We start from the raw sequence: 14,075 nt of genomic DNA on the forward strand, positions 1-14,075 counted from the left end.
CAACCGCGGTCCATTTTGGAGGCTAGTTTTTTGGTATTGTAATCTTAAGCCTAGAAGATTTGAACTATGCAGGTGACACAGTAACAGCATAAGAAACGGGATGTTAAAGGCATAATTAGAAGGTAATCCAACAAGATCTTTTTTGCTAAAAAAGAGACTTAACAGATAAAATTTTCAATAGATACAAAACCGCTCTATTAGGAGTATTGTAGAAGACTCTCTCATAAAAGCTTTTCTGAACTTTTTAGGGCAAAGAAAAAAAAAGAATATGATGATCCATACAATTTTCTTCAAATGCAATTTTAAACCCAGTGTTTTAAATATTTTTGTGATGTTGTCAATAAAATACACATTTACAATTATTCTGTTAATATTTTTCAACCAAATTCTATCTTCTTATGCCCATTGCTCCGCACCTTCCATTTGCACGTAACACGTACCATGAATAGCTTTTCAGGTTAATATTTAAAGATATCACTCATTGTTTCAGTGGCTGCAAAACATTTAATAGTGTGGGCGTACCGTAACTTATTCCCAATTTTTCTATTCGTGGTATATTTAGATTAATTCCCAGGTTTGTTTTTTTTTTTTTTTTTTTTTTTTTTGCCATTGCAAACAGCGCTGCAGTAAACATATTTGATTCCATATCTCTCTAGGCACTGATGGTATTATTTATTGTCTTGATGTTTTTCTTTCTATAAAATTTGTTTCTAAAAGCGACACGGCTGGAGTTATCAGCCACGAAGTCTCTGGCACTTCAGGCCAACTTGCTTGGTAAAAATTGTATCTTGTTTTAATTGGCATTTCCATAATTACTAGGGAGGTTGAGCATTCGGGCATTCAACAAATATTTACTAAACACCTACCATGTACCCAATGGTGTGCTGGAACAGGACTGTATTGGCTCATCACAGCTGATTGGGCATAACTGTTTTCAAGACCATCTTCAATGACGTTGTTAAATTGGTTGTTTGAAATCTGCCATGCTGGGAGACTTTACACCTTGTAATTAACAAGTGCTATCTACCCCAGCCTCTTGTTAAGTATTTGCTAATATACCATCATATATCGCAGGCTCTGTTCTAGGGCTTTCGAACGCATCAGGGATCCAACAAACCTTCCTGTTGTTAGAATTTACATTCTTGGAGAAGGGACAGTGATTCAGCAAATAAATAAATTATAAAGTAGGTTGAAGATAATATGTGCAAAAAAAAAAAACAAAAGAAGAGTGAGGGAATAGGGATGTGTGTGAGTGTGTGTGTGTGTGTGTGTGTGTGTGTGTGTGTTGGGGGAGGTATGCAATTTTACATAAAGTGGTCACGGGTGGGCCCCTGGAGAAGAAGACATTGAGGACTTGGGAAGGAAGTGAGAGAATACAGAAACCTTGAGGAGAAAGCATTCAAGAAGACAACATCAGTGCACAAGCCTTATTTAAGGGGCACCTGTGTTTGGAAGGAAGAGCAAAACAGGCACTGTGGTTGGAGAGGCATGAGTAAGACGTAGATTAGTAAGGGAAAATTCTGAGAGGTAAGGAAGCACGCTGGTTATAATGTCTTTTCCACGCTGAGTGAATAGGGAGCCATTGCCAGGTTTTGAGCAGAGGAATGAACTGACCTTACATATACAGAGCATGATTCCTGGGGTGCCTGGGTGGCTCAGTTAGTTAGGCATCTGGTTCTTAATTTCAGCTCAGGTCATGATCTCACAATTTGTGGGTTCAAGCCCTGCATCTGGTTTGTGCTCACAGTGTGGAGCCTGCTTGGGACTCTCTCTCTCCCTCTCTCTCTGTCCCTCCTCTGCTCTTTGTCTCTCTCAAAATAAGGGGATAAACTTAAAAAAAAAGAACATGCTTCCTAAAGTTTAACTGTATTTTAAATTTCTTCTTTTGAGAACTGCCTGCTTATATCCTTTCCAGATGTATCAATTGGATCATTTAAATATTACTTGTCAATGTGCAAGAATTCTTATTTTTTTTTGATTTTCAGCACAGAGCCTGACAAGGGGCTTGAACCCACAAACCATGAGAACATGACCTGAGCCAAGATCAAGAGTCAGACATTTAACAGACTGAGCCACTCAGGTGCCCCTGAAACAATTTTTTATACATTAGATATATTTACCCTTTGTCTGCCATATGCTTTTGCAAATACCTTCAAGCTATAGTTTATCTTTTAACTTTATTTATGGCTTCCTATACTCTACTTTTATGCAATTATGCCATAAATCACTGCTTTCTATTATCTGGGTTTCCTATCCTATTGAAGGTAATTTCTTCACTCTAAGATGATGGAACTTTTCTTCTTTTTAATATAGCAATATTACTATTTTTGTTTTTAGTTTTTGCCTTAGATTTTGAAGCCACATTCAGTTTATTGTGAGACATGAAATTTGCTTAGCTTGATTCTATCTCAGGGGTTGGCAAACTATAGCCCACAAGCCAAATCTGGTCCACTGTCCATTTTTCTAAATAAAGTTTTATTGGAACACAGCCAGTCCTATTTGTTTATATGTTGCCTTTGGTTCTTTTCTTCCTAAAATGGCAAAGTACTTCTGAAAGACACTGAATGGACCGCAAAGCTGAAAATATTTACTATGTGGCTACTTACAAAAACCAAGTTTGCTTTAGCTGATGGAAAAGTGGTTATTTTAATGGTACCTTTGAAAAATCATAATTTCCTTTTTTATTGCAATATAATATTTACTATATATTAATTTCCAATTACATATTTTATTTTGAACCAGTGTTATTTGTTTTGTTCACTGAACATCTATCCTTGCATCAATAATGGTATTATAATACATTTATGTGGATTTAAAACCTTGAAAAGCAAATTATCTGTCATTCTTAGCTTTCAAATATTTCTAGGAAATTCTCACACAGTTATTTTTCGATACAAACTTCAAACAAAATTTTCCAGTTAAAACATTGGGATCCTGGGGCGCCTGGGTGGCTCAGGCGGTAGGATGTCCAACTCTTGATTTCGGCTCAGGTCATGATTTCATGGTTCGTGAGATCGAGCCCCGCATTGGGCTCCATGCTGGCAGTGCAGAGCCTGCTTGGGATTCTTTCTCCCTGCCCTCCTCCACCCCCTCCCCCCCCCACACACACATGCTCACACACTCTCTCTCAAAATTAATTAATACACTTAAAAAATTGGGAACCTGATTGCAGTTCTAGTAAGATAACGTATTGATTTGGGTAGAATTGCCATTTTTATGATATTAAAAGTCTCCCAACCCAGGATCATGCTATATCTTTCTATTTACTGATGTTTTCATTTATGTCCTTTTATAAAATTTTAGAGGTCTTTTTATATAGACTTCATAACTTTAAGTTAAATTTAATCTATATTTTGTTGTTTCTATAATTTCATTAATGAGATGTTCCACTTTACATATTTATTTGTAATGTGAAATTATTAGCATGAAAATATAGCTGTTGAACTTGTACTTGGCCACCTTACCAAACTGTTTTCTTTTTTCTTTTTTTTTAATTTTCTTTTTTTAATTTACATCCAAATTAGTTAGCATATAGTACAACAATGATTTCAGGAGTAGATTCCTTAATGCCCCTTACCCATTTAGCCCATCCCCCCTCCCACAGCCCATCCGGTAACCACCTTCTTGTTCTCCATATTTATGAGTCTCTTATGTTTTGTCCCCTCCCTGTTTTAATATTATTTTTGCTTCCCTTCCCTTATATTCAACTGGTTTGTATCTTAAAGTACTCATAAGAGTGAAGTCATAGGATATTTGTCTTTCTCTGACTAATTTCGCTTAGCATAATACCCTCTAGTTCCATCCACGTCGTTGCAAATGGCAAGATTTCATTCTTTTTGATTGCTGGGTAATTCTCCATTGTGCATATATATGCCACATCTTCTTTATCCATTCATCCACCGACGGACATTTGGACTCTTTCCATGCTTTGGCTCTTGTCGATAGTGCTGTTATAAACATGGGGGTGCATGTGCCCCTTCGAAACAGCACACCTGTATCCCGTGGAGAAATGCCTAGTAGTGCAATTGCTGGGTTGTAAGGTAGTTCTAGTTTTCATTTTTTGAGGTTTCAAATATGTTTTTATTTTTATTTATTTATTTATTTATTTATTTATTTATTTATTTATTTTCTTTCCAAGATTTTATTTAAATTCAGGTTGGTTAACATATAGTGTAGTATTGGTTATAGGAGTAGAATTTAGTGATTCATCACTTACATACAACCCCCAGTGCTCATTACAAGTGCTCTCCTTAATGCCCATCATCCATTCAGCCCACCCCCCCTCAAATAAGTTATTAGTCATCCATTGTGTTTTCTCATCAAACCATCAAATAAAGACTTTTTGTTTAGTGACTTTTGGAATAACTCCTCTTCTCTTTTTAATCATAATGATTTTTACACTTCATCATTATTGCTATGCTTCTTGTTAGATGTTGTTAATTGGACTCCAATGTGGAGCATTTCTTTTTCTCGTATTTTGCTAAGAGTTTTCATCATGATTGGCTTCCAAATTTTATTAAATGTTTTTCAAGATGGCGACATACTCACGTATTTGTTTCTGTTTAATTTGGTGTCATAAGAATTATATTGATTAATTTGCTCAAAGTCGAATTGGCAGTGATGGAAAATTGTTTTTAGTTAAAATGTGACGTTTTAAAATATGGTGCTGCATTTAGTATGATTATAATTTATTAGGAATTTCTACATCTATCTTTATAATACATATACAGTTTTCTGTACCGTCTTTGTCTATATCCTGTGATAGTTAAAATAAGTAAAGGAAAATGTTGATGGTGATGGTAATGAAGGTGATGGTGATGGTGACGATGAGAAAGTAGACAGAACTCAGCTATAAAACCTCCTGTATTTTGTGCTTTTCTAAGTGGTGGATCCTTGGAACCCGTTAATGTTTTATTAAAGTGGATTAATCTTAGAAATTTCTATTTTCTTTTTTTTTTAATGTTTTTATTTATTTTTGAGACAGAGAGAGACAGAGCATGAACAGGGGAGGGGCAGAGAGAGAGGGAGACACAGAATTTGAAGCAGGCTCCAGGCTCTGAGCTGTCAGCACAGAGCCTGACGCGGGGCTCGAACTCACAAAGTATGAGATCATGACCTGAGCTGAAGTCGGACGCTCAACCGACTGAGCCACCCAGGCGCCCCATAGGAATTTCTATTTTCATAAAAATGACAACTTTCTATTGAGCATATACTCTCCTCTGACTATTGCTTTTTTACACTGATGGGCTCTTTCGTTCTTGGTAGTGCATTTTAATTGTCTTTCTTTCTGTTTCGATTGGCACTGACAGGAAGCTATAGGTGTCTTTTCTCTCTTAAAAAGGGTAGATTTTATAAAAACTTTTTAAGTAGTTTATTTCATAAATGTCAAGTTTATCTCCATCAATTTTATTTTTAGATTATATTATTCCATTCTATTTTTGTTTCTCCTCCTCTTTCTCTTTATTAATAGCACTCCTACTACTCATAACTCTTTTTAGGAGTACAGATGGTCTTGTGGCTACTATTTATCCCATATGTTGGGATATAAAGCAATATCTTTTTCATACATCGTCACTGCTGTCTTGCCCAGCGTCTTGCGTACTGTTTTGAGCCATGCATAAATGAATGAACAAATCTATTATTTCCCTTTAAATTTCTGTTTTGAGCCTGAGTGTTTTAGAAAGATATTTCTTTTTTTAAATTTTTTTATTATTTACTTATTTATTTATTTTTAAATACGAAATTTATTGTCAAATTGGTTTCCATACAACACCCAGTGCTCATCCCAACAGGTGCCCTCCAGAAAGATATTTCTTAATGTCCGAGTGGTAAATTTCTTTTGGTCCTATTTTTGTTGATGATTTCCTGTTTTATTAGTAAAGAACGCAGCCTTTATTTCTTTCTGGCATCTACACTCTTTTTCTGCGCAGCAAATAACTTGTTTTTTTTTTAAGATACTTTATAGACTTAACAAAAAATAGACTATTCTCTAGCCTTCCAATTAATTTTGATTTGTCGCTCCTTTCAGATGAGGAAGCCAGAGAAGGAAGACTGTTTGCTAGAGCGCTCTGGAGCCGGTCAGATTTGCAACCTTCACTGTTTCTCATGAGGCTCACGGAGAGTGGCTTGTTTGATTCCATGTGCTCTAAGCCCACTAATGTAATTCTCTCATTGCTATTGATGTTGTTTGCAGGTGTCCCTCCGCAGAGCTCCCCATGAGCCCGTGGATGACCAGCTGACCTTCCGGGTAGCTGAGACATCTTCATTGGAAAGGTAGCCCACTATTTAAGACACCCGTATATCTGTACTATTCTAGCCTCTTTCTTTGCCATCTGTCTCCACTGAGGTGACGTGAGAAGAAGCACAGTCTTCCCCAGACCTTAGCAGACAGCCATAGGATGGAGGCAGCCCGATGGGGAGGGCGGACGAAGGGATCAGATAGCTGTGCGTTTCCTGTTCTCTTGTTTCTAAAGCAATTTAAATAGGGGTTTTTCTTTTTTTGTGTGTATATTCCAGTTGGCTATCATCTATTCCCCCTCCCCCTCCCTGCTTCTTCTCTCCTCCCTCCCCTCCCTGCTCTTTCCCTCTTCTCCTCCTCCTTCTTTTCTTCCTTCTTCTTGTGACATGCTATTCTGCCTTAACTGACTAGTCCATCTCGCTCTTACTCTGGGAAACTCATCTGCTTGGCTTACCGCTTCTAAGCCGTGTGACATTGAGCCTGATGTTGAACCGTCTGTCTTCACTGGCCTCATCTCCACTTCTCTGGTTGTTGTGTGAAGTAGTGGTAATTTTTTGTGATGTTTATTTTATTTTGGAGAGTGAGAGACAGGGTGAGTGGGGGAGGGGCAGAGAGAGAGGGAGCCACAGAATCCGATGCAGGCTCCGGGCTCCGAGCTGTCAGCACAGAGCCCGACGCGGGGCTCGAACCCACGAACCGTGAGATCATGACCTGAGCTCAAGTTGGACGCTTAACCAACCGAGCCACCCAGGCGCCCAAGTGGTAGTACTATTTGACAAGTGTCTAGCCAGGTTCAGAGCAAGGGTGGTCGCCACTATTTTTACTATTACAGGTATACTTCATTTTCTTGCACTTTGCTTTATTGTGTGCTTCAGAGAAAGCACAGAGGTTTTTTGTTTGTTTTCCTTTTTTTCTTTTCTTCTTTCTTTCTTTCTTTCTTTCTTTCTTTCTTTCTTTCTTTCTTTCTTTCTATTGAAGGTTAGTGGCCACCCTGCACGGAACGTGTCAGTTGGTGCCATTTCCCCCCCAAACGGCATTTGCTCACCTCCTGCCTCTGTGTCACATTTTGGCAATTCTTGCAATCTTTCCAAGTTTTTCATTGCTGTTATATTTCCTACAGTGATCTGTGGGCAGTGATTACCGAGCTGAAAGCTCAGATAATGGCTAGCAATTTTAGCAATAAAGTATTTTTTTTAAATTAAGGTATGTACTTTGTTTGTTTTCTCGACTTGCTAGTATTGCACACTTAATAATCTGCAGTACAGTGTAAGCATCACTTTTACATGCACTGGGAAACCAAAGAGCTGATTTGACAAGCTTTACTGTGATCTTTGTTTTATTGCGGTGGCTGGAACCGATCCGGCAATATCTCCGAGGTATGCCTGTATTATTAATTACTTAGTCATTGCTCTGGCAGTTTACCTCAGTTGAGCCGTGGCTATAATTAAGTTAACCCTAATAATAAAGCGATCCATACTTCTTCTTGACCTTGGAGATGCTGTTCAATATTCTAGACTAAACGTGGTGATGTGTAGAAGGCGGGCCACCTGAGCTCATCCTGGCTGTTGGCTCCGGTTCCTTGACGAAAAACAGAACAAAACAAAAAAGAAAACACCCCCCAAAACACCTGTCAGAAAAACTGTCTATAGAGGTCATTTAGAAATACACTGCCACAGACAATATCACAAAATGGGTATTATTTAAATTCTGCCTTGGCCAGTGTTAGAGTTGCTGTGTTATTTTAGCAATTTCCGCAGGCCCAGGAGTGCAAATAGTTGTAATTAAAGGCTTCCAGTAACAGCCCTGTCAAGTCCTTGTGTGTATCACATTTGGCACATGTTTCAAAGCCGAGAGCGATATTAAATAGACCATCTGTTGGTTTTCATTAGGTTTTCTCTCATCAACAGCACTATTAAATATAACTGAACCCATTTAAAAAAAAATCCCTGACATCTGTGCTTTCCATTGGAACGTTGATCAATATTAATAACAATGCTACTTCACCTGAATTTATTATTAATGAAAAGTTAAATACAGCATAAATATGAATGTTTGCCCTACAACACTTTTAATAGCACTTATCCAAACAAAGCGAGAGAAAGCACCCTGTCTTATGAGGAGAAATGATGAAAATGCCTGGAAACGAGTCTTCCCCTGAATCCCACTGGTGCCAGCCAGCATACCTGCCGCATCTGGCCATGCAAGTTCTTCTCTGGAAAATGCTTTCTCTGCAAACTTTACCTGGAAGACTTGTACTGTCCTTCGCGAACCATCCTAGTCTCTGTCTCTTGGAAGCCTTCCTTGTCTTTATCTAGGTTGATTTGCTCTTTCCTTTCTCTTCGTCTGGTCCTTGCACACATCACTTTGACCAGATTTCACTTTTTTTTTCATGTGTTTCCGTAGGAAGAGCAGAATCATGGTATATAGCTTTATATTAAGCCATGGGCATAGTAGGAGCTTGGTTGACATGAACCAAGTGAATAAATAAATGAATAACAAACGAAATTCGATTCTACCGGAAGAAGAGAAAACTTCACGGAATTCAATTACTCGGTGGAGATTTATTTTTTTCCCAGCACTCAAATAAGGAGCATGGCAAAGGTAGAAAGATTTATAGAGCTAACCCAGAGACTAGCTCTCATCAGAAGAACCTGCCTTCTTTCCTATTTCTGTTCCTCCCCTCGTGCCCTGAAATGCTGGGCCTACATGCAGACGTGAGTGAGTGCTCGGATGGTTTTCCTCTTTGAGGGGGCTTGAAGACTTTGTGACTCAGTGGAGAATTTTGAGTCCAGGGTGGTTGACTGCTGGAGGAAGTAATCAAGAGGATGTGAATGCAAGTTGACTTGCTGGCTTGACCCAGGCACTCAGAAGCCCCTCACCTCATCCCTGTCCTTGGGATGTACGGTCTGCCCACTGTTCCCGAGGTAGAAGCTGTTTCAAGCATACAGCCTTAAAGAGAGTTAGGCGTTGAGACCATCTGGACTGAATACGTGACCAAACCCAGTTAAGGGCTCTACGTAGACTTTAATTCTGGTGGGTGGGTGCAGAGATATACCTATCTTGTGACCACCCAAGGCCAGCCTCGTAAACACCTTTATTTAATAAGCACCCTGGCTTATTAAAACGGTCACCTACCAATCTAGAATGGTCTGCCTATTTCCTTGGTCTCTCGGCCCTTAGGTATGGGGGCCGGTTTATGAACCCACGTTAGCCTGTATCAGTATCCTTGCACTGATGTGTGAATGCCTCCCATGCACTGTCAGCCACTTGAGAACCAGGATCAGGTTTAATTCATCTCTAGACCCCTTGTGTCAAGCACAATGTCTTGTTCAAGAAACTGTTGCAGAACTCGTTTGAACCAAGAAGACACAACCACCTGCGTTCAGGTAAGTCCATAAGCCCCATAGTCCTCAGCATTCATTCATTTACTTGTTGATGGTTTTATTATGCAGGGTTTTTGTTCGTTTTTGGGTTTTGCTGTTGTTGTTGTTGTTGTTATTGGTGTTACTCAGGTATGGTGAGGCCAACAGATGAGGACATGATTGGATTGACAAGATAGGTTGTTACCCACGGTTCCCAAGAGGAGGGGACATGCCATTCCGTGCAGGGCCACACAGAGAAACATCAGAATTGGTCAGGAGGCAGAAGGAACGAGGGGAAAAACATGGGCAAGAGCCTTTACTGTGGTTCCTGCAAGAAGGAAAGGACGAGATCGAATAAGCAGGTTTAGAATGGCTAGTTTGAATAATTTCAGCAGCCTCGGGGGTGTAGGGCTCTCTCTAGCTGTCTTCTCATCTTTGGTGGTAAGGACAGACGAGCAGATAGTGGCCCAGAGTGTGAGAACTTCATAAAGGCGCGGGGCGGGGGGGGGGGGGAGGGAGGGGAGGGAGAGGGAGGGGGAGGGGGGTGGTAGTCTGGGCTCTGGAATGGTTGGTCTTCATATGAAAGGCACGCTCACAGGTTAGTTGTTTCCTATCTTTATGAATTGGCTAGTCCTAGGAGGGGCAGTCTCTTCGGGGTCAGTAAAGCTCTAGAGGCCGAAACATCTGAATAAAAAGACCTACTTAAAACATTCATTCATTCATTCATTCATTCATTCAACAAACATTTCCTGCATGACTGATAGCGCCTAGCCATTGCGATGGGGACTCCATGTCCAATAAGTGGCAAAACCTTCCCTCGAGGATTTCCAGGTCAAGTGAGGGAAGTAGATGGGGAGACAGTCCCTCTACAGAATGCCCGAGCTGTGACAGAGAATAGAATAGGGACAGCCAACTTGGAGTAGGGATGAAGGGCAGAGAAGTTCCCTGGAGGAACTGAGCTGGAAGGTTACAAGTGATATTTTGCCAAGCAGGGCGATGTGGAGGGAAGTAGAGTCAGAGGTCATGCAAAAGCAAGCGTGTCTTCAGGTCCCCTTAAGGACCAGGGGACTGTCCTAACCGGGGCAGAGAGGCTGGAAGAGGAGTCGGCTAAGGAAGGCCCTTCACATGAAAGTCAGTTTTATTTTTTTTCTTGCTTACGTCTGGTTGATTTCCAAGGTGTGACCAAAAGATCCATGTCAGGGGGGCTCAGCACAGCCTTGTATTCATTCAGTGCTTGCTTCACGTTTCGTGCTGATTTCCTCCTGTGACACCCACAACTTATGAACTAGGGATGGGCAGATATCAGCTCTTTATATTCCCGCACTGCATTTTATTGTGATTACATGTCTAAGAAGAAACTCGTACACCTAAGTGTGGACTCCTTGAGGGAGTTAATCACACCTTTTTGTCTTCTTCATTTATTTGATCGCAGATCCTGGCACAGAGTAAATTTCAATGGGTTATGAATTTATACATTTACAAACGTGCAGAGAGAGAAGAAGGGATGGGTCTCTGGGCAGGAAATGGTAGGTAGGGGAAAAAAAGTGGGGAATATGGGCACCTGTACTTTGTCAGTCTGTTTGGTTCCAGCAAGTTTCCCCAGCATAGCTGCCCACCCCCCACCCCTGCCCCTCTGCAATTGAGTGCGGCTGCTGTGGGTAAAAGCTGTTATTTACAGGTGCTCCCCACTCATGGAATGTGGAGTTAACATTTATTTATTTTTTTATTTTGTATTTGTAATTTTTTTTAACATTTATTTATTTTTGAGGAGAGAGAGAGCATGAGCAGGGGAGGAGAGAGAAAGAGGGAGACACGGAATCTGAAACAGGCTCCAGGCTCTGAGCTGTCAGCACAGAGCCCGATGTGGGGCTCGAACTCACGGACCATGAGATCATGACCTGAGCTGAAGTTGGATGCTTAATCGACTGAGCCACTCAGGTGCCCCAACATTTATTTTTTTAATGTTTGTTTATTTATTTATTTATTTATTTATTTATTTATTTATTTTGAGAGAGAGAGAGAGAGAGAGAGAGAGAGAGAGAATCCCAAGCAGACTCCACATTATCAGTGCAGAGCCAGACATGGGGCTCGATCTCACAAACCATAAGATTATGACCTGAGCTGAAATCAAGAGTTGGGTGCTTAACTGACTGAGTCACCCAGCGCCCCTGGAATTAACATTTAAAGAGCATTTTGTGGTCACTGAATGAAATGAAATGACATGTGCAGGGTACATGGGCAGGTAGAAAGTCCTGGCACTTCATAGGTGCTCACTAAAATGGTAATTGCTATTATCTCATTATTATTATATGGTGGTTTTTATTACCCTTTCATATATTTACACCTACTCTACACACAAAATTTATTTGCTCAGAGTCTGGAAGAGGTGAATAAACCCTGTAAAGATTCAATGCACAAATAAAGAATTAATAATCAAGATGAAGGATTTAAGGCTTAGATTTTTGAAAGTCTTTTTAAAGATGTGACATAATGTAGGATACAGAGTAAGCCAGGACATGTATAGTAAGCGATAAACAGTTTTAGTGGAGGGGAGAACAGCTTCTAGCTGAGTGGGTAGGGTGGACCTCATGGGTTTAGTATATATCCTGGCTTGCTTCAAATCCTTGATAGAAAAAGGTGCAAAGGATAGAGAGGAAAACACACAAGTTCTTAAATAAAATTCATAAGGTTTCATATGGGAGACACCAAGCATTTGTGTGGGAAAGGCGGAAAACAAGGATCCTGGTGTAACGCGGGGCCAGACAAGGACTGAGAAGTGCTGTACGAAGTCTCTGGACTTTGTCCTAAATGTCTGACCACGAGAGCTCACATCCATTTGCAAGACTGAGTTACTGGCCACTCAACAGTGACGTTTTCCTTTTGAGCATATAACGCTGCTCAAAATAGAGCAAAGTTATATGTCTGATTTCATAATAGGCATTAACTGGACAGCTGGAAACAAAATAACTTTTTTTTTTTTCAAACATCTTCTGTATTAAGTGTACCATGAGCTTCCTTTTTGTTTAGGGCTCAAATGTTGATTTTTCTATTTACCTGGTGTCTCAAATAATGCCCTTTATCATCTGTGTTTTTCATAGTGTGTTTTTCAGCAAGATTTAAAAATGGCTCCTTAGCATGTTAATAAGGCAACAAAGACAACCTTAGAGTCAATATGAAATTCCCTGCTGATACGCAGCATCGATCAAAGGTAATGCCTAAATGTTTTTGTGAACTTTATACAATCGGGCACACAATCGCCAATAGCCTGACCACTCTATAAAAGGGAATGTGTTATGTGCTCTCTAATAAACCTTTTTTCTTTGAAGGAGATATTGAGTCAAAGAAAAAGCTATTGATGGGAGCACATGAAAGTTAATTTAGCGGCATCCATCACATCTTTTGGGGATACATTGGGACTAACTTTGATAACATACCATTTTAATTTAAGACAATAAAATCATGTCCTCGTTTGATTTCAAATTAATTATTCAGATATTTGGGATAAAAAGAGTTTTGATCTCAACTGCCTGGTTTTCCCTGGGGTGATTGCTAACCCCCCACATTCCCTTGTTTGCACCTGGAAAGAGGGATTTCCTGAGATTCTGAACTGGGTCCTTTACCCAGTTGACCGCTGTGTGGAATGATGATGGTTGGTCCGCTGGCAGTCTGCTTACATAGGGGTTCAAGAGCTGTAAGGAAGAACAATAGACTTGATGCTTAGAGCTGGCCTTGGGGTGAACATCCCCAAGCCTTAAGGAATAAACTAGATACTGTTATATCAATGGTTCTTGAGTAAGTGCACACATCCGCCTCTGCTGGGGAGTATTTTGAAACACAGACTTCAAGATTCCAGATCTTAAAACATTTTGATTCCCTAGGTCTGGAGATTGGGGAACTGATAATTATTCTTCTAAAAGGATGCCATGGGTAAATCCTGTACTTGTGATTGGTAATAACTTTAATGCCCTTTTCAGTTGGGGACCAAATGTGGAAGGTTCTTTCCCTGAGTGGGGAGACAGTAAGAGCCCATGACCTTGTGAAAGCTGGAGATACACACATGAGTCCCCACTCATGACCATCCATATTGTCCCCTGTCCCTGCTCCCTCTGAAGTCCTGGAAATGTCTCTCAAAGGCACAAAGACAATCGAGCTTTCTGAATTTCTCCAGATATGGCAGGAGAGATTTGGGGAGTCCAGAATCTCCCTCTGGAGGGTAGCCTTTGTTTGGTTCTAGGAGCCAGTGGAACAGGATTGGGAGGGCTGGACTTCTAAGGATCTAACAACCCAAGGGGTGAATCACAGCCATTAAATATCACTGCTGTCCATATTCTTCTTGAGAACATCTGCTTCCCAGGTATTCCAGTTGGAGTCAAGGGTTTGTTAATACTCAAAGACATCAAACCTATGCAAATCAAAATACAGACTTTCATGTTAACTTTTTTAAAGTAAAACATTAATGATCATAACAATTTTAG

Source organism: Panthera pardus, unplaced genomic scaffold (assembly GCF_024362965.1).
Source record: "Panthera pardus isolate Hobbes unplaced genomic scaffold, ASM2436296v1 HiC_scaffold_10, whole genome shotgun sequence".
Lineage (NCBI taxonomy): Eukaryota > Metazoa > Chordata > Mammalia > Carnivora > Felidae > Panthera > Panthera pardus.